This window comes from Carcharodon carcharias, chromosome 15, assembly GCF_017639515.1.
Source record: "Carcharodon carcharias isolate sCarCar2 chromosome 15, sCarCar2.pri, whole genome shotgun sequence".
Taxonomy (NCBI): Eukaryota; Metazoa; Chordata; class Chondrichthyes; order Lamniformes; family Lamnidae; genus Carcharodon; species Carcharodon carcharias.
In genome coordinates, this window is record NC_054481.1 from 80144627 (window position 1) to 80168932 (window position 24306).

Here is a 24306-nt window from a genome sequence, read left to right on the forward strand (position 1 = left end):
GCTGTTGCTGCTGTTGATGTTGCTCCTGCTGTTGCTGCTGCTTTTGCTGCTGCTGCTGTTCCTGTTGCTGTCGCTGATCCTGTTGCTGCTGTTGCTGCTGCTATTGTTGCAGCTGCTGTTGCTTCTGTTGCTGTTACTGCTGTTTCTGTTGCTGCTGTTGCTTATGTTGCTGCTGTTGCTGCCACTGCTCCTGCTGTTGCTACTGTACCTGTTGCTGCTGCTGCTGTTGCAGTTCCTGCTGCTGCTGTTCATATTGCTGCTGTTGCTGTTGCTGGAGCTGTTATTGCTGCTGCTGTTGCCACCGTTGCTGTTGCTGCTGTTGTTGATGTTGCTGCTGCGGCAGGATTGCTGTTGTTTCTGCTGCTGCTGTTGCTGTTGCTGCTGTTGTTGATGTTGCTGCTGCGGCAGGATTGCTGGTGTTTCTGCTGCTGCTGTTGCTTTTGCTGTTGCTGCTGCTGCTGTTGTTGCTGCTCTTCCTGCTGCTGTTGCTGATGATTTTGCTACTGTTGCTTTTGCTGCTGCTGTTGCTGCTGCTGTTGCTGATCCTGCTGATGTTGCTGCTGCGGCATGTTTGCTTGTGTTTCTGCTGCTGTTGTTCCTGCTGTTGCTCTGGCTGCTGCTGTTGCTGCTGCTGCTGTTGCTGTTGCAGTTGCTGTTCTTGCTGCTGTTGCTGAGGATTTTGCAAGTGTTGTTTTTTCTGCTGCTGTTGCTGCTGCTGTTGCTGTTGCTGTGGCTGATCCTGTGCTGCTGTTGCTGCTGTTCATGTTGCAGCTTTTGCTGCTGCTGTTGCTGCTGCTTTTGCTGCTGCTGCTGTTGCGGTTGCTGCTGCTCTTGCTGTTGCTGTTTATTATGCTGCTCTTGCTGTTGTTGCTGCTGGAGCTCCTGCTGTTGCTGCTCTTGTTGATTTTGCTGATTTTCCTACTGCTGTTGTTGCTGCTGCTGCTGTTGCTGCTGGTACGGTTGCTGCTGCTGTTGCTGCTGCTGTTTTTGCTGCTGCTCCAGTTGTTGTTGTTGCTATTGCTGTTGTTGCTGATATTCCTGTTACTGCTGTTGTTGCTGCTGCTGCTCCTGCTGTTGCTGGTAATGCTGTTGCTGTTGTTGCTGATGCTGTTGCTGCTGCTGTTGCTGCTGTGGCTGCGGTTGCTGTTCCTTTTGCTGCTGTTGCTGTTGCTGCTGTTGCTCTTGATGTTTTTGCTGCTCCTGCTGCTGTTGTTCCTGCTGTTGCTGTTATTGCTATGGCTGCCGATGTTGCTGCCGCTGATGTTGCTGGTGTTGCTGTTGCATTTGCGGCTCTTGCTGCTGTTGTTGCTGCTGAAGCAGCTGCAGTTGCTGCTGATGTTGCTGTTGCTGCAGCTGCTGCAGTTGTTGTTGCTGCTGCTGCTGATGATGATCCTATTCCTGATGTTGCTGCTGCTGCTTCTCCTCCTGTTGCTGGTAAAGCTGTTGCTCCTGCTGCTGTTGCTGATATTCCTGTTACTGCTGTTCTTGCTGACGCTGCTCCTGCTGTTGCTGCTAATGCTGTTGCTGCTGTTGCTGATGCTACTGCTGTTGCTGTTCCTTTGGCTGCTGTTGCTGATGCTACTGCTGTTGCCGTTCCTTTGGCTCTTGCTGCTGCAGCTCCTGCTGTTGCTACTGTTGCTGTTATTGTTGTTGCTGCTGCTGTTTTTGCTGATGCTGTTGCTGTTGTTGCTGCTGATGTTGCTGGTGTTGCTGTTGCGTTTGCTGCTATTGCTGCTGTTGTTGCTTCTAAAGCAGGTGCCGTTGTTGCTGGTGTTGCTGTTGCTGCTGCTCCAGTTGTTTATGCTGCTGCTGCTGTTGCGACTGCTGCTGTTGCTGTTGCAGCTGCAGCTGCAGATGTTGTTTCTGCTGCTGTTGCGGCTGTTGCTATTGTTGATGATCCTATTACTGAAGTTCTTGCCACCACTGCTGCTCCTGTGCTGTTGCTGTTGCTGCTGCTGATGTCGCTGCTGCTGCTGTTGCTGTTCCCGCTGCTGCTTTCATGTAGCTCCTTTTGATGTTGCTGTTGCTGTTGCTGCAGCTGTTATTGCTGCTGCTGTTGATGTTGCTGCTGTGGCAGGTTTGCTGGTGTTTCTGCTGCTGCTGTTGCTGCTGTTGCTGCTGTTGCTGTTGCTGTTCTTTCTGCTCCCGTTGCTGCTGTTGCTGCTGCTGTTGCTGCTGTTGTGGCAGCTGTTGCTATTGTTGTTGCTGCTGATTTTTCTGCTCTTGCTGTTGATGCTGCTGTTGCTGTTAGTGTTGCTGGTGGTGTTGCTAAAGCTGTTTTTGCTGTTGCTGTACCTTCTTCTGTAGCGGCTATCGCTGTTGCTGTTGCTGCTGCTGCAATTGGTGCTGCTGCTGCTGCTGCTGTTGCTGTTGCTGCTGTTGCTCATGTTGCTGTTTTGCTGCTGCTGCAGTTGTTGTAGCTAATATTGCTGTTATTCCTGTTACTGCTGTTGTTGCTGCCGCTGCTCCTGCTGTTGCTGGTTATGCTGTTGCTGTTGCTGTTGCTGCTGCGGCTGTGTATGCTGTTCCTTTTGGTGCTGCTGCTCTTGCTGTTGTTGCTATGGCTGCTTATGTTGCTGCAGCTGATGCTGCTGGTGTTGCTGTTGCATTTGCTGCTCTTGCTGCTGTTGTTGCTGCTTAAGCAGCTGAAGTTGCTGCTGGTGTTGCTGTTGCTGCTGCTGCTGCTGTTGTTGTTGCTGCTGTTTCTGCTGGTGTTGGGCTGCTGCTTTTGCTGATGATCCTATTACTGATGCTGTTGCTGCCGCTGCTCCTCCTGCTGCTGGTAAAGCTGTTGCTGCTGTTGCTGCTGATATTCCTGTTACTGCTGTTCTTGCTAACGCTGCTCCTGCTGTTGCTGCTAATGCTGTTGCTGTTGTTGCTGATGCTACTGCTGTTGCTGCTCCTTTGGCTCTTGTTGCTGCTGCAGCTCCTGCTGTTGCTACTGTTGCTGTTACTGTTGCTGCAGTTGTTGCTGCTGCTGCTCTTGCTGATGCTGTTGCTGTTGTTGCTGCTGATGTTGCTGGTGTTGCTGTTGCATTTGCTGCTCTAGCTGCTGTTGTTGCTGCTGAAGCAGCTGCAGTTTCTGCTCGTGTTGCTGTTGCTGCTGTTGCTGTTCCTGCTGCTGCTGTTGCTGTTGCTGTTCCTGCTGCTGTTCCTGTTGCTCCTGTTGATGTTGCTGTTGCTGATCTTGCTGCTGTTGTTGCTGCTGCAGTTGTTTTTGCTGCTGCTGCTGTTGCGACTGCTGCTGTTGCTGTTGCAGCTGCAGCTGCAGTTGTTGTTTCTGCTGCTGTTGCGGCTGATGCTGTTGCTGATGATCCTATTACTGAAGTTCTTGCTGCCACTACTCCTCCTGGGCTGTTGCTGTTGCTGCTGCTGATGTCGCTGCTGCTGCTGTTGCTGTTCCTTCTGCTGCTGTTCATTTTGCTCCTGTTGATGTTGCTGTTGCTGATCTTGCTGCTGTTGTTGCTGCTGCAGTTGTTTTTGCTGCTGCTGCTGTTGCGACTGCTGCTGTTGCTGTTGCAGCTGCAGCTGCAGTTCTTGTTGCTGCTGCTGTTGCGGCTGTTGCTGTTGCTGAGTCGATTGCTGCTGTTGCTGCTGTTGTTGTTGTTCCTGTTGCAGCTGATCCTGTTGCTGTTGCTGCTGCTGTTGCTGTTGCTGCTCTTGTTGCTGCTCTTCCTGCTGCTGTTGCTGATGATTTTGCTACTGTTGCTTTTGCTGCTGCTGTTGCTGTTCTTGCTGCTACTCTTCATGTCACTCCTGTTGATGTTGCTGTTGCTGCTGTTGCTGTTGGTGCTGCTGTTGATGTTACTGCTGCTTCTGGTTTTCTGGTGTTTCATCTGCTGCTGTTGCTATTGCTGTTGCTGTTCTAGCTGCTCCTGTTGCTGCTGTTGTGGCAGCTGTTGCTGTTGTTGTTGCTGCAGCTGCAGATGATGATGCTATTACTGATGTTGTTGCTGCTGCTGCTCCTCCTGTTGCTGGTAAAGCTGTTGCTGCTGCTGCTGCTGATATTCCTGTTACTGCTGTTCTTGCTGACTCTGCTCCTGCTGTTGTTGCTAATGCTGTTGCTGCTGTTGCTGATGCTACTGCTGTTGCTGTTCCTTTGGCTGCTGTTGCTGAAGCTACTGCTGTTGCTGTTCCTTTGGCTCTTGTTGCTGCTGCAGCTCCTGCTGTTGCTACTGTTGCTGTTACTGTTGCTGCAGTTGTTGCTGCTGCTGCTCTTGATGCTGTTGTTGCTGTTGTTGCTGCTGATGTTGCTGGTGTTGCTGTTGCATTTGCTGCTCTAGCTGCTGTTGTTGCTGCTGCAGTTGTTTTTGCTGCAGCTGCTGTTGTTGTTTCTGCTGCTGTTGTGGCTGATGCTGTTGCTGATGACCCTTTTACTGAAGTTCTTACTGCCACTGCTCCTCCTGGGCTGTTGCTGATGCGGCTGCTGATGTCGCTGCTGCTGCTGTTGCTGTTCCTGCTGCTGCTGTTCATGTTGCTCCTGTTGATGTTGCTGTTGCTGTTGTTGCAGCTGTTATTGCTTTTGCTGTTGCGACTGCTGTTGCGCTGTTGCTGTTGCTGCTGTTGTTGATGTTGCTGCTGCAGCAGGTTTGCTGGTGTTTCTGCTGCTGTTGTTGCTGCTGTTGCTATGGCTGCTGTTGTTGCTGCTGCTGCTTCTGTTTTTGTTGTTGCTGCTGCTGTTGTTGCTGTTTGCTACTGTTGCTTTTGCTGCTGCTGTTGCTGCTGCTGTTGCTGCTGCTGTTGCTGATGATTTTGCTACTGTTGCTTTTGCTGCTGCTGCTGATGTTGCTGCAGTTATCTTTGCTGCTGCTGCTCTTGCGGCAGCTGCTGTTGCTGTTGCTGTTCCTGCTGCTGCTGTTCATGTTGCTCCTGTTGATGTTGCTGTTGCTGATCTTGCTGCTGTTGTTGCTGCTGCAGTTGTTTTTGCTGCTGCTGCTGTTGCGACTGCTGCTGTTGCTGTTGCAGCTGCAGCTGCAGTTGTTGTTTCTGCTGCTGTTGCGGCTGTTGCTGTTGCTGAATCTATTGCTGCTGTTGCTGCTGTTGTTGCTGTTCCTGTTGCAGCTGATCCTGTTGCTGTTGCTGCTGCTGTTGCTGTTGCTCCTCTTGTTGCTGCTCTTCTTTCTGCTGTTGCTGATAATTTTGCTACTGTTGCTTTTGCTGCTGCTGTTGCTGCTGCTGTTGCTGTTGCTGATCCTGTTGAATTTGCTGCTGCGGCATGTTTGCTCGTGTTTCTGCTGCTGTTGTTGTTACTGTTGCTGCTGCTGTGGATGTTGCAGTTGCTGCTGCTGCTGTTGTTGCTGCTGTTCCTGCTGCTGTTGCTGAGGATTTTGCAAATGTTGCTTTTGCTGCTGCTGTTGCTGCTGCTGTTGCTGCTACTGTTGCTGCTGCTGTTGCTGTTGCTGCTTATTATGCTTCTCTTGCTGTTGTTGCTGCTGCAGCTCCTGCTGTTGCTGCTCTTGTTGCTTTTGCTCTTTTTCCTGCTGCTGTTGTTGTTGATGCTGCTGATGTTGCTGGTGTTGCTTTTGCTTTTGCTGCTGCTTTGCTGTTGCTGTTGGTACGGTTGCTGCTGCTGTTGCTGCTGCTGTTTTTGCTGCTGCTGCAGTTGTTGTAGCTTTTATTGCTGCTGTTGCTGATATTCCTGTTACTGCTTTTGTTGCTGCTGCTGCTCCTGCTGTTGCTGGTAATGCTGTTGCTGTTGCTGCTGATGCTGTTGCTGCTGCTGTTGCTGCTGCGGCTGCGGTTGCTGTTCCTTTTGCTGCTGTTGCTGCTGTTGCTGTTGTTGCTATGGCTCCGCTTTTGCTGCTGCTGATGTTGCTAGTTTTGCTTTTGCATTTGCTGCTCTTGCTGCTGTTGTTGCTGCTGAAGCAGCTGCAGTTGCTGCTGGTGTGATGTTGCTGCAGTTGCTGCAGTTGTTGTTGCTGCTGCTGATGATGATGATCCTATTACTGTTGTTGCTGCTGCCGCTACTCCTCCAGTTGCTGGTTAAGCTGTTGCTGCTGATGCTGTTGCTGATATTCCTGTTACTGCTGTTCTTGCTGACGCTGCTCCTGACGTTGCTGCTAATGCTGTTGCTGCTGTAGCTGACGCTACTGCTGTCGCTGTTCCTTTGGCTGCTGTTGCTGCTGCAGCTCCTGCTGTTGCTACTGTTGCTGTTACTGCTGCTGCTGTTGTTGCTGCTGCTGCACTTGCTGATGCTGTTGCTGTTGTTGCTGCTGCTGCATTTGTTTTTGCTGCTGCTGCTATGGTGGCTGCTGCTGTTGCAGCTGCAGCTGCAGTTGTTGTTTCTGCTGCTGTTGTGGCTGATGCTGTTGCTGATGACCCTATTACTGAAGTTCTTACTGCCACTGCTCCTCCTGGGCTGTTGCTGTTGCTGCTGCTGATGTCGCTGCTGCTGCTGTTGCTGTTCCTGCTGCTGCTGTTCATGTTGCTCCTGTTGATGTTGCTGTTGCTGTTGCTGCAGCTGTTATTGCTGCTGCTGTTGCTGCTGCTGTTGCCACTGTTGCTGTTGCTGCTGTTGTTGATGTTGCTGCTGTGGCAGATTTGCTGGTGTTTCTGCTGCTGTTGTTGCTGCTGTTGCTATGGCTGCTGTTGTTGCTGCTGCTGCTTCTGTTTTTGTTGTTGCTGCTGCTGTTGTTGCTGTTTGCTACTGTTGCTTTTGCTGCTGCTGTTGCTGCTGCTGTTGCTGCTGCTGTTGCTGATGATTTTGCTACTGTTGCTTTTGCTTTTGCTGATGCTGCTGCAGTTATCTTTGCTGCTGCTGCTCTTGCGGCAGCTGCTGTTGCTGTTGCTGTTCCTGCTGCTGCTGTTCATGTTGCTCCTGTTGATGTTGCTGTTGCTGATCTTGCTGCTGCTGTTGCTGCTGCAGTTGTTTCTGCTGCTGCTGCTGTTGCGACTGCTGCTGTTGCTGTTGCAGCTGCAGCTGCAGTTGTTGTTTCTGCTGCTGTTGTGGCTGTTGCTGTTGCTGAGCCTATTGCTGCTGTTGCTGCTGTTGTTGCTGTTCCTGTTGCAGCTGATCCTGTTGCTGTTGCTGCTGCTGTTGCTGTTGCTCCTCTTGTTGCTGCTCTTCCTGCTGCTGTTGCTGATAATTTTGCTACTGTTGCTTTTGCTGCTGCTGTTGCTGTTGCTGATCCTGTTGAATTTGCTGCTGCAGCATGTTTGCTCATGTTTCTGCTGCTGTTGTTGTTGCTGATGCTGCTGCTGTTGTTGCTGCTGTTCCTGCTGCTGTTGCTGAGGATTTTGCAAATGTTGCTTTTGCTGCTGCTGTTGCTGCTGCTGTTGCTGCTACTGTTGCTGCTGTTGATGTTGCTGTTGCTGCTGCTGTTGCTGTTGCTGCTTATTATGCTTCTCTTGCTGTTGTTGCTGCTGCAGCTCCTGCTGTTGCCGCTCTTGTTGCTTTTGCTCTTTTTCCTGCGGCTGTTGTTGTTGCTGCTGCTGATGTTGCTGGTGTTGCTTTTGTTTTTACTGCTGCTTTGCTGTTGCTGTTGGTACGGTTGCTGCTGCTGTTGCTGCTGCTGTTTTTGCTGCTGCTCCAGTTGTTGTAGCTGTTATTGCTGCTGTTCCTGATATTCCTGTTACCGCTTTTGTTGCTGCTGCTGCTCCTGCTGTTGCTGGTAATGCTGTTGCTGTTGCTGCTGATGCTGTTGCTGCTGCTGTTGCTGCTGCTGCGGCTGCAGTTGCTGTTCCTTTTGCTGCTGTTGCTGCTGTTGCTGTTGTTGCTATGGCTGCCGCTGTTGCTGCTGCTGATGTTGCTGGTTTTACTGTTGCATTTGCTGCTCTTGCTGCTGTTGTTGCTGCTGAAGCAGCTGCAGTTGCTGCTGGTGTGCTGTTGCTGCAGCTGCTGCAGTTGTTGTTGCTGCTGCTGCTGATGATGATCCTATTACTGATGTTGCTGCTGCCGCTACTCCTCCTGTTACTGGTTAAGCTGTTGCTGCTGCTACTGTTGCTGATATTCCTGTTACTGCTGTTCTTGCTGACGCTGCTCCTGCTGTTGCTGCTAATGCTGTTGCTGCTGTTGCTGATGCTACTGCTGTTGCTGTTCCTTTGGCTGCTGTAGCTGATGCTACTGCTGTTGCTGTTCCTTTGGCTCTTGTTAATGCTGTGGCTCCTGCTGTTGCTACTGTTGCTGTTACTGTTGCTGCTGTTGCTACTGCTGCTGCTCTTGCTGATGCTGTTGCTGTTGTTGCTGCTGATGTTGCTGGTGTTGCTGTTGCATTGGCTGCTCTTGCTGCTTTTGTTGCTGCTGAAGCAGCTGCAGTTGCTGCTAGTGTTGGTGTTGCTACTGCTGCAGTTGTTTTTGCTGCTGCTGCTGTTGCTGCTGCTGTTGCTGTTGCAGCTGCAGCTGCAGTTGTTGTTTCTGCTGCTGTTGCAGCTGATGCTGTTGCTGATGATCCTATTACTGAAGTTCTTGCTGCCACTGCTCCTCCTGGGCTGTTGCTGTTGCTGCTGCTGATGTCGCTGCTGCTGCTGTTGCTGTTCCTGCTGCTGCTGTTCATGTCGCTCCTGTTGATGTTGCTGTTGCTGCTGTTGCTGTTGCTGTTGCTGCAGCTGTTATTGCTGCTGCTGTTGATGCTGCTGTTGCCGCTGTTGCTGGTGGTGCTGCTGTTGATGTTACTGCTGCTTCTGGTTTTCTGGTGTTTCTGCTGCCGCTGTTCCTTAAGCTGTTGCTGTTCTTGCTGTTCCTGTTGCTGCTGTTGTGGCAGCTGTTGCTGTTGTTGTTGCTGCTGATGATGATGATGATACTATTACTGATGTTGTTGCTGCCGCTGCTCCTCCTGTTGCTGATAATGCTTTTGCTGCTGCTGCTGTTGCTGATATTCCTGTTACTGCTGTTCTTGCTGACGCTGCTCCTGCTGTTGCTGCTAATGCTGTTGCTGCTGTTGCTGATGCTACTGCTGTTGCTGTTCCTTTGGCTGCTGTTGCTGATGCTACTGCTGTTGCTGTTCCTTTGGCTGTTGTTGCTGCTGCAGCTCCTGCTGTTGCTACTGCTGCTGTTATTGTTGCTGCTGCTGCTGGTAAAGCTGTTGCCACTGCTGCTGTTGCTGATATTCCTGTTACTGCTGTTCTTGCTGATGCTGTTGCTGTTGCTGCTGCTGATTGTGCATGTGTTGCTGTTGATTCTGCTGCTCCTGCTGCTGTTGTTACTGCTGAAGGTGCTGCAGTTGCTGCTGCTGTTGCTGTTGCTGCTGCTGCTGCAGTTGTTTTAGCTGCTGCTGCAGTTGTGGCTGCTGCTGTTGCTGTTGCTGTTGCTGCAGCTGATGTTGCTGCTGCTGCTGTTGCTGCTGCAGTTGTTAATTTTGCTGCTGCTCCTGCTGTTGCTGCTGCTGATGTCGCTGCTGCTGCTGTTCATTTCGCTCCTGTTGATGTTGCTGTTGCTGCTGTTTCTGTTGCTGTTGCTGCTGCTGTTATTGCTGCGGCTGTTGTTGCTGCTGTTGCCGCTGTTGCTGTTACTGCTGCTGATGATGTTACTGCTTCTTCTGGTTTTCTGGTGCTTCTGCTGCTGCTGTTGCTATTGCTGTTGCTGTTCTTGCTGTTCCTGTTGCTGCTGTTGTGGCAGCTGTTGCTGTTGTTGCTGCTGCTGCTGATGATGATGATACTATTACTGATGTTGTTGCTGCCGCTGCTCCTCCTGTTGCTGGTAAAGCTGTTGCTGCTGTTGCTGATGTTACTGCTGTTGCTGTTCCTTTGGCTGCTGTTGCTGATGCTACTGCTGTTGCTGTTCCTTTAGCTGTTGTTGCTGCTGCAGCTCCTGCTGTTGCTACTGCTGCTGTTATTGTTGCTGCTGCTGCTGCTGTTTTTGCTGATGCTGTTGCTGTTGTTGCAGCTGTTGCTGCTGCTGTGGCTACGGTTGCTGTTCCTTTTGCTGCTGTTGCTGTTGCTGATGTTGCTTGTGTGCTGTTGCTGCAGCTGCTGCAGTTGTTGTAGCTGCTGCTGATGATGATGATCCTATTACTGTTGTTGCTGCTGCCGCTACTCCTCCAGTTGCTGGTTAAGCTGTTGCTGCTGATGCTGTTGCTGATATTCCTGTTACTGCTGTTCTTGCTGACGCTGCTCCTGACGTTGCTGCTAATGCTGTTGCTGCTGTAGCTGACGCTACTGCTGTCGCTGTTCCTTTGGCTCTTGTTGCTGCTGCAGCTCCTGCTGTTGCTACTGTTGCTGTTACTGCTGCTGCTGTTGTTGCTGCTGCTGCACTTGCTGATGCTGTTGCTATTGCTGCTGCTGTTGCTGTTGCTGTTCCTGCTGCTGCTGTTCATGTTGCTCCTGTTGATGTTGCTGTTGCTGTTGCTGCAGCTGTTATTGCTGCTGCTGTTGCTGCTGCTGTTGCCACTGTTGCTGTTTTTGCTGTTGTTGATGTTGCTGCTGCGGCAGATTTGCTGGTGTTTCTGCTGCTGTTGTTGCTGCTGTTGCTATGGCTGCTGTTGTTGCTGCTGCTGCTTCTGTTTTTGTTGTTGCTGCTGCTGTTGTTGCTGTTTGCTGCTGTTGCTTTTGCTGCTGCTGTTGCTGCTGCTGTTGTTGCTGCTGTTGCTGATGATTTTGCTACTGTTGCTTTTGCTGCTGCTGATGCTGCTGCAGTTATCTTTGCTGCTGCTGCTCTTGCGGCAGCTGCTGTTGCTGTTGCTGTTCGTGCTGCTGCTGTTCATGTTGCTCCTGTTGATGTTGCTGTTGCTGATCTTGCTGCTGCTGTTGCTGCTGCAGTTGTTTCTACTGCTGCTGCTGTTGCGACTGCTGCTGTTGCTGTTGCAGCTGCAGCTGCAGTTGTTGTTTCTGCTGCTGTTGTGGCTGTTGCTGTTGCTGAGCCTATTGCTGCTGTTGCTGCTGTTGTTGCTGTTCCTGTTGCAGCTGATACTGTTGCTGTTGCTGCTGCTGTTGCTGTTGCTCCTCTTGTTGCTGCTCTTCCTGCTGCTGTTGCTGATAATTTTGCTACTGTTGCTTTTGCTGCTGCTGTTGCTGCTGCTGTTGCTGTTGCTGATCCTGTTGAATTTGCTGCTGCGGCATGTTTGCTCATGTTTCTGCTGCGGTTGTTGTTGCTGTTGATGCTGCTGTTGTTGCTGCTGTTCCTGCAGCTGTTGCTGAGGATTTTGCAAATGTTGCTTTTGCTGCTGCTGTTGCTGCTGCTGTTGCTGCTACTGTTGCTGCTGTTGCTGTTGCTGTTGCTGCTGCTGTTGCTGTTGCTGCTTATTATGCTTCTCTTGCTGTTGTTGCTGCTGCAGCTCCTGCTGTTGCCGCTCTTGTTGCTTTTGCTCTTTTTCCTGCGGCTGTTGTTGTTGCTGCTGCTGCTGTTGCTGGTGTTGTTTTTGCTTTTACTACTGCTTTGCTGTTGCTGTTGGTACGGTTGCTGCAGCTGTTGTTGCTGCTGTTTTTGCTGCTGCTCCAGTTGTTGTAGCTGTTATTGCTGCTGTTGCTGATATCCCTGTTACTGCTTTTGTTGCTGCTGCTGCTCCTGCTGTTGCTGGTAATGCTGTTGCTGTTGCTGCTAATGCTGTTGCTGCTGCTGTTGCTGCTGCTGCGGCTGCAGTTGCTGTTCCTTTTGCTGCTGTTGCTGCTGTTGCTGTTGTTGCTATGGCTGCCGCTGTTGCTGCTGCTGATGTTGCTGGTTTTTCTGTTGCATTTGCTGCTCTTGCTGCTGTTGTTGCTGCTGAAGCAGCTGCAGTTGCTGCTGGTGTGCTGTTGCTGCAGCTGCTGCAGTTGTTGTTGCTGCTGCTGATGATGATGATCCTATTACTGATGTTGCTGCTGCCGCTACTCCTCCTGTTACTGGTTAAGCTGTTGCTGCTGCTGCTGTTGCTGATATTCCTGTTACTGCTGTTCTTGCTGACGCTGCTCCTGCTGTTGCTGCTAATGCTGTTGCTGCTGTTGCTGATGCTACTGCTGTTGCTGTTCCTTTGGCTGCTGTTGCTGATGCTACTGCTGTTGCTGTTCCTTTGGCTCTTTTTGCTGCTGCGGCTCCTGCTGTTGCTACTGTTGCTGTTACTGTTGCTGCTGTTGCTACTACTGCTGCTCTTGCTGATGCTGTTGCTGTTGTTGCTGCTGATGTTGCTAGTGTTGCTGTTGCATTTGCTGCTCTTGCTGCTTTTGTTGCTGCTGAAGCAGCTGCAGTTGCTGCTAGTGTTGCTGTTGCTGCTGCTGCAGTTGTTTTTGCTGCTGCTGCTGTTGCTGCTGCTGTTGCTGTTGCAGCTGCAGCTGCAGTTGTTGCTTCTGCTGCTGTTGCGGCTGATGCTGTTGCTGATGATCCTATTACTGAAGTTCTTGCTGCCACTGCTCCTCCTGGGCTGTTGATGTTGCTGCTGCTGATGTCGCTGCTGCTGCTGTTGCTGTTCCTGCTGCTGCTGTTCATGTCGCTCCTGTTGATGTTGCTGTTGCTGCTGTTGCTGTTGCTGTTGCTGCAGCTGTTATTGCTGCTGCTGTTGATGCTGCTGTTGCCGCTGTTGCTGTTGGTGCTGCTGTTGATGTTACTGCTGCTTCTGGTTTTCTGGTGTTTCTGCTCCTGCTGTTGCTATTGCTGTTGCTGTTCTTGCTGTTCCTGTTGCTGCTGTTGTGGCAGCTGTTGCTGTTGTTGTTGCTGCTGCTGATGATGATGATACTATTACTGATGTTGCAGCTGCTCTTGCTGTTGTGGCTGCTACTGCTGTTTCTGCTGCTGCTGTTGCTGAGGTATCTGCGGTTGCTGCCACTGTTCCTGCTGTTGCTACTGTTTATGTTGCTACTGTTGATGTTGCTGTTGCTGCTGTTGCTGTTGCTCATGCTGCAGCTGATATTGCTGTTGCTGTTGCCTTTGCTGCTGCTGTTGCTGCTGCTGTTGCCGCTGTTGCTGTTGCTGCTGCTGTTGATGTTGCTGCTGTGGCAGGTTTGCTGGTGTTTCTGCTGCTGTTGTTGCTGTTGTTGCTATGGCTGCTGCTGTTGCTGCTGCTGCTGCTGTTGCTGTAGCTGTTGCTGCTGCTGCTGTTGTTGCTGCTGTTGCTCCGGCTGCTGCTGATGATTTTGCTACTGTTGCTTTTGCTGCTGCTGTTGCTGCTGCTGTTGCTGCTGCTGATGCTGATCCTGTTGCTGCTGTTGCTGCTGTTGCTGCTGTTGCTGCTGTTGTTGCTGTTCCTGTTGCAGCTTTTGCTGCTGCTGTTGCTGCTGCTGTTGTTGCTTCTGTTGATGCTGCTGCAGTTGTTGTAGCTGCTGTTGCTGCTGTTGTTGATATTCCTGTTACTGCTCTTTCTGATGCTGCTGCTCCTGCTGTTGCTGGTATTGCTGTTGCTGTTGCTGTTGCCGCTGTTGCTGTTGCTGCTGCTGTTGATGTTGCTGCTGCGGCAGGTTTGCTGGTGTTTCTGCTGCTGTTGTTGCTGTTGTTGCTATGGCTGCTGCTGTTGCTGCTGCTGCTGCTGTTGCTGTTGCTGTTGCTGCTGCTGCTGTTGTTGCTGCTGTTGCTCCAGCTGCTGCTGATGATTTTGCTACTGTTGCTTTTGCTGCTGCTGTTGCTGCTGCTGTTGCTGCTGCTGATGCTGATCCTGTTGCTGCTGTTGCTGCTGTTGCTGCTGTTGTTGCTGTTCCTGTTGCAGCTTTTGCTGCTGCTGTTGCTGCTGCTATTGTTGCTTCTGTTGATGCTGCTGCAGTTGTTGTAGCTGCTGTTGCTGCTGTTGTTGATATTCCTGTTACTGCTCTTTCTGATGCTGCTGCTCCTGCTGTTGCTGGTATTGCTGTTGCTGTTGCTGTTGCTGCTGCCGTTGCTGCTGCGGCTGCGGTTGCTGTTCCATTTGCTGCTGCTGCTGTTGCTGCTGTTGCTATTGCTGTTTTTGCTGTTCATGTTGCTGTTGTTGCTGCCGTTGCTGTTGTTGCTATGTCTGCTTCTATTGCTACTGCTGATGTTGCTGGTGTTGCAGTTGCATTTGCTGCTCTTGCTGCTGTTGTTGCTGCTGAAGCAGCTGCAGTTGCTGCTGGTGTTGCTGTTGCTGCAGCTGCTGCAGTTGTTGCTGCTGTTGCTGTTGCTGATGATCCTATTACTGATGTTGTTGCTGCTGCTGCTCCTCCTGTTCCTGCTAATGCTGTTGCTGCTGCTGCTGTTGCTGATATTCCTGTTACTGCTGTTCTTGCTGATGCTTTACCTGCTGTTGCTTCTGATGCTGTTGCTGTTGCTGTTCCTTTGGCTGCTGTTGCTGCTGCTGCTGCTGTTGTTGTTCCTTTGGCTGTTGTTGCTGCTGCAGCTCCTGCTGTTGCTACTGCTGCTGTTACTGTTCTTGCTGCTGCTGTTTTTGCTGATGATGTTGCTGCTGATGTTGCTGGTGTTGCTGTTGCGTTTGCTGTTGTTGCTGCTGAAGCAGCTGCAGTTGCTGCTGGTGTTGCTGTTGCTGCTGCACTGCAGTTGTTTTTGCTGCTGCTGTTGCTGTTGCTGCTGCTGCTGAAGTTGTTGTTTCTGCTGCTGTTGCGACTGCTGCTGTTGCTGATGATCCTATTACTGAAGTTGTTGGCGCCACTGCTCCTCCTGTGCTATTGCTGTTGTTGCTGCTGCTGTTCCTGCTGCTACTGTTGCTGCTGCTGTTGCTGATCCTGTTGCTGCTGTTGCTATTGCTGTTGCTGTTCCGGCTGTTCCTGTTGCTGCTGTTGTGGCAGCTGTTGCTGCTGCTTTTGCTGCTGTTTTTTCAGCTCTTGCTGTTGATGCTGCTGTTGCTCCTGCTGTTGCTACTGTTGCTGTTAGTGTTGCTGGTGGTGTTGCTAATGCTGTTTCTGCTGATGCCGCTGCTGTTGCTGCAGCTGTTGCTGTTCTTGCTGTTCCTGTAGTTGCTGTTGCTGCTGCTGTTGCTGCTGTTGTAGATGTTCCTGTTGCTGCTGCTGTTGCTGCTGTTTCTTGCTGTTGCTTCTGTCACTGTTGCTATTCTTGCTATTGCTGATGCTGCTGATTTTGCTGCTCTTGCAGTTGTTGCTGCTGCGGCTCCTGCTGTTGCTACTGTTGCTACTGTTGCTGATGTTGCTGTTCCTGTTACCGCTGTTCATGGAGCTGCTGCTGACATTGCTGTTGCTGTACCTGCTTCTGTAGCGGCTATCGCTGTTGCTGCTGCTACTGCTGCAGTTGTGGATGCTGCTGCTGTTGCTGAGTTTGCTGCTGCTTTTGTTGCTCTTTTTGTTGCTGCTGCAGTTGTTGTAGCTGCTGTTGCTGCAATTTCTGATATTCCTGTTACTGCTGTTGTTGCTGCCACTGCTCCTGCTGTCGATGGTAAAGCTGTTGCTGCTGCTGTTGCTGATATTCCTGTTACTGCTGTTCTTGCTGACGCTGCTCTTGCTGTTGTTGGTAAAGCTGTTGCTGTTGCTGCTCTTGCTGATGCTACTGCTGTTGCTGTTCCTTTGGTTGCTGTTGCTGATGATACTGCTGTTGCTGTTCCTTTGGCTGTTGTTGCTGCTGCAGCTCCTGCTGTTGCGACGTTGCTGTTACTGTTGCTGCAGTTGTTGCTGCTGCTTCTCTTGCTGATGCTGTTGCTGTTGCTGCTGTTACTGCTGCTTTTGTTGCTGCTGCTGTTGCTACTACTGCTGTTGCTGTTGCTAATGTTGCTGCTTTTGCTGCTCCTGTTGCTGTTTTTGCTCCTGCTGCTGTTGTAGCTGCTGCTGCTGCTGTTGATGTTGCTACTGCTGCAGGTTTGCTGCTGTTTCTGCTACTGTTGTTGCTGTTGCTGCTGCTGATGTTGTTGGTGCTGTTGCTTTTGCTGCTGCGGCTGCCGTTGCTGCTGATGTTGCTGTTCCTGTTACTGCTGTTCATGGTGCTGCTGCTGATATTGCTGTTGCGGTACCTGCTTCTGTATAGCGGCTATCGCTATTGCTGTTGCTACTGCTGCAGTAGTGGTTGCTGCTCCTGCTGCTGCTGTTGCTGTGTTTGCTGCTGCTGTTGTTGCTGTTTTTGCTGCTGCTGCAGTTGTTGTAGCTGCTGTTGCTGCAATTTCTGATATTCCTGTTACTGCTGTTGTTGCTGACACTGCTCCTGCTGTTGATGGTAAAGTTGTTGCTGCTGCTGTTGTTGCTGATATTCCTGTTACTGCTGTTCTTGCTGTTGATGTTGCTACTGCTGCAGGTTTGCTGCTGTTTCTGCTACTGTTTTTGCTGTTGCTGCTGCTGATGTTGTTGGTGTTGCTGTTGCTATTGCTGCTGTGGCTGCTGTTGCTGCTGATGTTGCTGATGTTGCTACTGCTGCTGATGTTCTTGCTGGTGTTGCTCTTACTTTTGCTGCTGTTCCTGTTGCTGCTGTTACTGCTATTGCTGCTGCTGTTGCTCCTGCGGTTGTTGCAGCTGCTGCTGCTACGATTGCTGCTGCTGAATTTGCTGTTCCTGTTGCTGTTATTGCTGATGCTATTTCTGCTGTTGCTGCTGTTCCTGTTGCTGCTGTTCCAGCTGCGGGTGCTGTTGCTATTGCTGTTGCTGTGCAGCTGTCCCTGTTGCTGCTGCTGTTGATCTATTTGCTGTTCCTTTTGCTGCTGTTGTTGCTGCTGTTACTGTTCTTTTTGCTGCTGTTGCTTCTGTTGTTGCTGCAGTTGCTGTTGCTGCTGTTCCTGTTGCTGCTACTGTTGCTGCTGCTGTTTATGCTGTTCATATTGCTGCTGTTTCTATTGCTGTTGCTGCTGTTGCTGCTGCTGTTCCTGCTACTGCTGTTGCTGCAGCTGCCATTGCTGATGTTCCTGTTACTGCTGTTGTTGCTGCCTCTGCTCCTGCTGTTGCTACTATAGCTGTTGCTTTTGCTGCTGCTTCTACTATTGCCGTGGTTGTTGCTCCTAATGCTGTTGCTGTTCCTGTTGCTGCTGCTGTTGATGCTGTTGATACTGTTCCTATTTCTGTTGTTTCTGTTGCTGTTGCTGCTGCTGCTGCAGCTGCTGCGGCTACGATTGCTGCTGCTGTTTTTGCTGTTCCTGTTGCTGTTATTGCTGATGCTTTTGCTGCTGTAGTTGCTGTTCCTGTTGCTGCTGTTGTTGCTGTTCCTGTTGTTGCTGCTGCTGTTGTTGCTGCTGTTATGATGCTGTTCTTCTTGCTGCTTTTGCTGCAGTTGTGGCTGCTGTTCCTGTTGCTGCTAATGCTGTTGCTGCTGTTCCTGTTGTTGCTGCTGCTGTTACTGTATTTTTGCTGCTGTTGCTGCTGTTGCTTTTGCTGTTGCTGCTACTGTTGCTGATCCTGTTGCTGCTGTAGCTGCTGCTGTTGCTGTTCCTGTTGCTGCTGTTATTGCTGCTGTTGCTACTGTTGTTGCTGTTCCTGTTGCTAAATTTCCTGTTGCTGTTGTAGCTGTTACTGTTGCTGTTGCTACTGCTGTTGCTGCTGCGGTTGCAGTACTTGCTATTCCTGTTGCTGGTGTTGCTGCTGCTGTTGCTGCTGTTGCTCTTCCTGTTGTTGCTGTTGCTGCTGCTGCTGTTGCTGCTGTTATGCTGCTGTTCCTGTTGCTGCTGTTGCTGCTGCTGTTACTGTTCTTTTTGCTGCTGTTGCTTCTGTTGTTGCTGCAGTTGCTGTTGCTGCTGTTCCTGTTGCTGCTGCTGTTGCTGCACCTGTTGCTGCTGTTGCTCTTGCTGTGCCTGCTGCTGTTGCTGTTCCTACTTCTGCTGTTGCTGTTGCTGTTGTGTTGTTGTTGCTCCTGTTGCTGTTGTTGTTGCTGTCGCTGTTGCTGCTATTCCTGTTGCTACTACTGTTGTTGTTGCTGCTCATACTGTTGCTGCTGTTGCTACTGCTGTTGCTGTTGTTGCTGTTGCTGTTGCTGCTGTTGCCGCTGCTGTTGCTGCTGTTGTTGCGGTTCCAGTTGTTGTTCTTCCTGTTGCTGCTGTTGTTGCTGCTGTTGCTGCTGCTGTTGCTGCCGCTGCTATTTTGTTGCTGCTGTTTTTGCTGCTGTTACTATTGCTGTGGTTGTTGCTGCTACTGCTGTTGCTGTTCCTGTTGCTGCTGTTGCTGCTGCTGTTGCTGCTTTTGCTCCTGCTGTTGCTGCTTGCTGTTGATGTTGCAGTTACTGTTGCTGTTGCTGCTGATATTTTTTCTGCTGCTATTGCTGTTGCTGATCTTGTTGCTGCTGTTGCTTCTGCTGTTGCAGTTATTGCTGTTCCTGTTGCTGCTGCCACTGCTGCTGTTTTTGCTGGTCCTGTTGCTACTGTCCCTGTTGTGCTCTTGCTGTTGCTGCTGATGTTCCCACGGTGGTTGATATTCCTGTTGCTGCTGTTCCTGTTGCTGCTGTTGCTGATGTGCCTGCTATTGCTGCTGTTGCTGCTAAGGCTCCTGCTGATGCTACCATTGCTGATGTTCCTGTTACTGTTACTCCTGTTGTTGCTGACTCTGCTCCTGCTGTTGATACTGGCGCTGTTGCTGTTGCTGCTGTTGCTGCTGCTGCTTTTGCTTCTCTTCCTGCTGTTGCTGCTAATGTTGCTGATATTCCTGTTACTACTGTTGTTGCTGCTGCTGCTCCTGCTGTTGCTACTGTCGCTGTTGCTGTTGCTGCTGTTGTTAATGCTGTTGTTGTTATTGCTGCTAAAGCTTTGCTGCTGCTGCTGTTGCTGATATTCCTGTTACTGCTGTTGTTACTTCCACTGCTCCTGCTGTTGTTACTGTTGCTGTTGCTGTTCCTTTTGCTGCTGTTGCTGCTTGCATTCTGCTCTTGCTGTTGCTGCTGCTGCTGATGTTGCTGTTGCTGATCCTATTGCTGTTCTTGCAACTGCTGTTGCTGTTGTTGCAACTGTTGCTGTTGCTGTTGCTGCTGCTGTTGCTGCTGCTGTTGCTGTTCTTGCTGTTCCTGTTGCTGCTGCCACTGCTGCTGTTGTTGCTGATCCTGTTGCTATTGTTCCTGTTGCTGTTCTTGCTGCTGCTGCTGCTGCTGTTCCTGCTGCGTTTGCTATTCCTGTTGCTGCTGTTCCTGTTGTGCTGTTGCTCTTGCTGCTGCTGTTCCTGCTGCAGTTGATATTCCTGTTGCTGCTGTTGCTGATGTTGTTGCTACTGCTGTTGCTGCTACCATTGCTGATGTTCCTGTTACTGCCGTTGTTGCTGCCACTGCTCCTGCTCTTGCTACTGTCACTGTTGCTGATGTTGATGATATTCCTGTTACTACTGTTGTTGCTGCTGCTGCTCCTTCTGTGGCTACTGATTCTATTGCTATTGCTGCTGTTGCTGATACTGTTGTTGTTGTTGCTGCTAAAGCTGTTGCTGCTTCTGCTTTTGCTGATATTTCTGTTACTGCTGTTGTTACTGCTGCTGCTCCTGCTGTTGTTACTGTTGCTATTGCTGCTGTTGCTGCTGCTGCTGCTGTTCCTTTTGCTGCTGTTGCTTTTTTGCAGTTCTTGTTGCAGTTGCAGCTGCTGTCGTTGCTGCTGTTGCTATTGCTGTTTCATTCTGCTGTTGCTGTTGCTCCTGCTGCTGATGCTACTGCTGCTGATCATGCCTCTGTTGCTGTTGTTGCTGTTTCTGTTGTTGCTGTTAATGCTGTTGTTCCTGTTCCTGTTGTTGCTGTGCCTGTTGCTGCTGTTCCTGTTGCTGCTGTTGTTGCTGCTGCTATTGCTGCTTTCATTCTGCTTTTGCTGTTGCTCCTGCTGCTGATGTTACTGTTGCTGATCGTGCCTCTGCTGCTGTTGTTGCTGTTGCTGTTACAATTTTTTTTTTGGTGCTGTTATTCCTGCTGTTCCTGTTGCTGTTTTTGCTGCTCCTGTCGCTGTTCCTGCTGTTGTTGCTGCTGCTACTATTGCTGCGGTTGTTGCTCCTAATGATGTTGCTGTTCCTTTTGCTGCTGTTGCTGTTGCTGTTGCTGCTGTTGATGCTGTTCCTATTGCTGCTGTTTATGTTGCTATTGCTGCTGCTGCTGCTGTTGCAGCTGTTATGCTGCTGTTCCTGTTGCTGCTGTTGCCGCTGCTGTTACTGTTCTTTTTGATTCTGTTGCTTCTGTTGTTGCTGTTGCTGCAGAAGCGATTGCTGCAGTTCCTGTTGCTGCTGCTGCAGCTGTTATTGCAGTTGCTGGTGCTGCTGTTGCTGTTGCTGTTTTTGCTGTTCCTGTTGCTGTTGTTGCTTCTGCTGTTGGTGTTGTTGATATGGCTGCTTCTGTTGCTGCAGCTGATGATCCTGGTGTTGCTGTTGCATTTGCTGCTCTAGCTGCTGCTTTTGCTGCTGAAGCAGCTTCAGTTACTGCTAGTGTTGCTGTTGCTGCAGCTGCTGCAGTTGTTGTTGATGCTGTTTCTGCTGGTGTTGGGCAGCTGCTGTTGCTGATGATCCTATTACTGATGCTGTTGCTGCCGCTGCTCATCCTGTTGCTGGTAAACCTGTTGCTGCTGCTGCTGTTGCTGATATTCCTGTTACTGCTGTTCTTGCTGATGCTGCTCCTGCTGTTGCTGGTAAAGCTGTTGCTGTTGATGCTGTTCCTGATGCTATGGCTGTTGCTGCTCTTTGGGCTGCTGTTGCTGATGCTACTGCTGTTGCTGTTCCTTTGGCTGTCGTTCCTGCTGCAGCTCCTGTTGTTGCTACTGTTGCTGTTACTGTTGCTGCTGTTGTTGCTGCTGCTGGTCTTGCTGATGCTGTTGCCTTTGCTGCTGCTGATTTTGCTGGTGTTCCTGTTGATTTTGCTGCTCCTGCTGCTGTTGTTACTGCTGAAGGTGCTGCAGTCGCTGCTGGTGTTGCTGATCCTGTTGCTACTGTCCCTGTTTTGCTGTTGCTGTTGCTGCTGCTGTTCCCACAGTGGTTGATATTCCTGCTGCTGCTGTTCCTGTTGCTGCTGTTGCTGATGTGGTTGCTATTGCCGCTGTTGCTGCTGTTGCTGTTGCTGTTTTTGCTGTTCCTGTTGCTGTTGTTGCTGCTGCTGTTGCTGTTGTTGATATGGTTGCTTCTGTTGCTGCAGCTGATGTTGCTGTTGCATTTGCTGCTCTAGCTGCTGCTGTTGCTGCTGAAGGTGCTGCAGTTGCTGCTGGTGTTGCTGATCCTGTTGCTACTGTCCCTGTTGCTGATGTGGCTGCTATTGCTGCTGTTGCTGCTAATTCTGTTCCTGCTGCTACCATTGCTGATGTTCCTGTTCCTGCTTTTGTTGTTGACTCTGCTCCTGCTGTTGCTACTGGCGCTGTTGCTGTTGCTGCTGCTTTTGCTTCTCTTGCTGCTGTTGCTGCTGATGTTGCTGATATTCCTGTTACTACAGTTTTTGCTGCTGTTACTGTTGCTGCTGCTGTTGTTGCTGCTGCTGGTCTTGCTGATGCTATTGCTTTTGCTGCTGCTAATGTTCCTGGTGTTGCTGTTGATTTTGCTGCTCTTGCTGCTGTTGTTACTGCTGAAGGTGCTGCAGTTGCTGCTGGTGTTGCTGATCCTGTTGCTACTGTCCCTGTTGTGCTCTTGCTTTTGCTGCTGCTGTTCCCACGGTGGTTGATATTCCTCTTGCTGCTGTTCCTGTTGCTGCTGTTGCTGATGTGGCTGCTATTGCTGCTGTTGCTGCTAATGCTGTTGCTGCTGCTACCATTGCTGATGATCCTGTTACTGCTGTTTTTGCTGACTCTGCTCCTGCTGTTGCTATTGGCGCTGTTGCTGTTGCTGCTGCTGCTTTTGCTTCTCTTGCTGCTGTTGCTGCTGATGTTGCTGATATTCCTGTTAATACAGTTGTTGCTGCTGCTTCTCCTGCAGTTGCTACTGTCGCTGTTGCTGTTGCTGCTGTTGTTAATGCTGTTGTTGTTATTGCTGCTAAAGTTTTGCTGCTGCTGCTGTTGCTGATATTCCTGTTACTGTTGCTGTTACTACCACTGCTCCTGCTGTTGTTACTGTTGCTGTTGCTGCTGTTGCTGCTGTTCCTTTTGCTGCTGTTGCTGCTTGCATTCTGCTGTTGCTGTTGCTGTTGCTGTTCTTGCTGTTCCTGTTGCTGTTGCCACTGCTGCTGTTGTTGCTGATCCTGTTGCTACTTTTCCTGTTGCTGTTCTTGCTGCTGCTGCTGCTGTTCCTGCTGCGTTTGCTATTCCTGTTGCTGCTGTTCCTGTTGTGCTGTTGCTGCTGCTGTTCCTGCTGCAGTTGATATTCCTGTTGCTGCTGTTGCTGATGTTGTTGCTACTGCTGTTGCTGCTACCATTGCTGATGTTCCTGTTACTGCCGTTGTTGCTGCCACTGCTCCTGCTCTTGCTACTGTCACTGTTGCTGCTGCTGATGTTGCTGATATTGCTGTTACTACTGTTGTTGCTGCTGCTGCTCCTTCTGTGGCTACTGTCTCTATTGCTGTTGCTGCTGTTGCTGATAATATTGTTGTTGTTGCTGCTAAAGTTGTTGCTGCTTCTGCTTTTGCTGATATTTCTGTTACTGCTGTTGTTACTGCCGCTGCTCCTGCTGTTGATACTGTTGCTATTGCTGCTGTTGCTGCTGCTGCTGCTGTTCGTTTTGCGGTTGTTGCTTTTTTGCAGTTCTTGTTGCAGTTGCAGCTGCTGTCGTTGCTGCTGTTGCTATTGCTGTTTCATTCTGCTGTTGCTGTTGCTCCTGCTGCTGATGCTACTGCTGCTGATCATGCCTCTGTTGCTGTTGTTGCTGTTTCTGTTGTTGCTGTTAATGCTGTTGTTCCTGTTCCTGTTGTTGCTGTGCCTGTTGCTGCTGTTCCTGTTGCTGCTGTTGTTGCTGCTGCTTCTGTTGCTGTTTTTGCGGCTGCTGTTCCAGTTGCTGCTGTTATGCTGTTGATGCTGTTCCTCTTGCTGCTGTTTGTGTTGCTATTGCTGCTGTTGCTGCTGCTGTTGCAGCTGCTGCTGCGACGATTGCTGCTGCTGTTTTTGCTGTTCCTGTTGCTGCTGCTGTTGCTCTTGTTGCTGTTCCAGTTGCTGCTGTTGATGCTGCTGTTGTGTTGCTGTTCCTGTTGCTGGTGTTGCTGCTGCTGTTAATATTCTTTTTGATGCTGTTGCTTCTGTTGCTTCTGTTGTTGCTGTTGCTGCAGATATGGTTGCTGCTGTTCCTGTTGCTGCTGCTGCAGGTGTTATTGCAGTTGCTTTTGTTGCTGTTGCTGTTTTTGCTGTTCCTGTTGCTGTTGCTGCTGCTGCTGTTGCTGTTGTTGATATGGCTGCTTCTGTTGCTGCAGCAGATGTTTCAGGTGTTGCTGTTTCATTTGCTGCTCTAGCTGCTGTTGTTGCTCCTGAAGCAGCTGCAGTTGCTGCTGGTGTTGGGCTGCTGCTGTTGCCGATGATCCTATTACTGATGCTGATGCTGCCGCTGCTCCTCCTGTTGCTGGTAAAGCTGTTGCTGCTGCTGCTGTTGCTGATATTACTGTTACTGCTGTTCCTGCTCATGCTGCTCCTGCTGTTGCTGGTTAAGCTGTTGCTGTGGCTGCTGTTGCTGATGCTACTGCTGTTGCTGTTCATTTGGCTGTTGTTGCTGCTGCAACTCCTGCTACTGTTGCTGTTACTGTTGCTGCGTTGTTGCTGCTGCAGTTCTTGCTGATGCTGTTGCTGTTGCTGCTGCTGATTTTGCTGGTGTTGCTGTTGATTTTGCTGCTCCTGCTGCTGTTGTTACTGCTGAAGGTGCTGCAGTTGCTGCTGGTGTTGCTGTTGCTGCTGCTGCTGCAGTTGTTTTTGCTGCTGCTGCAGTAGTGGCTGCTGCTGTTCCTGCTGCAGTTGCTACTGTTGCTGTTGCTCCTGATTTTGCTGCTGCTGTTGCTGATGCTGCTGTTCCTGTTGCTGTTGCTGATCCTGTTGCTGGGTTGCTACTGCTGTTGTTCCAGCTGCTGTTGCTGCTGTTGCTGCTACTGCTTTTTCTGTTGCTGCTGTTGCTGATGTTGCTGCTGTTGCTGCCACTGCTCCTGCTGTTGCTACGGTTCCTCCTGCTGCTACTGCTGTTGCTGTTCCTGCTGCTGCTGGTCATGTTGCTCCTGTTGATGTTGCTGTTGCTGCAGCTGTTGATGTTGCTGCTGTGGCAGGTTTGCTGGTGTTTCTGCTGCTGCTGTTGCTGCTGTTGCTATTGCTGTTGCTGTTCTTGCTGTTCCTGCTGATGCTGTTCCTGCTGATGTTGCTGCTGTTGTGGCAGCTGTTGCTGTTGTTGTTCCTGCTGATTTTTCTGCTCTTGCTGTTGATGCTGCTGTTGCTCCTGCTGTTGCTACTGTTGCTGTTAGTGTTGCTGGTGGTGTTGCTAAAGCTGTTTTTGATGTTGTAGCTGTTGCTGCTGATGTTGCTGTTCATGGTGCTGCTGATGATATTGCTGTTGCTGTACCTGCTTCTGTAGCGGCTATCGCTGTTGCTGTTGCTGCTGCTGCACTTGTTGCTGCTGCTGCTATTGCTGTTGTTGCAGTTGCTGATGTAGCTGCTGCTGTTGCTATTGCTGATATTCCTGTTACTGCTGTTGTTGCTGCCGCTGCTCCTGATGTTGCTGGTTATGCTGTTGCTGTTGCTGTTGCTGCTGTGGCTGTGG

General features: G+C 50.4%; 1 pseudogene; it reads right to left on the reverse strand.

Moving 5' to 3' along the window:
• LOC121288400 overlaps positions 1–20954 on the reverse strand; it is a 64456-nt pseudogene extending 43502 nt beyond the window's left edge.
• Positions 20955–24306: the final 3352 nt, after the last annotated feature.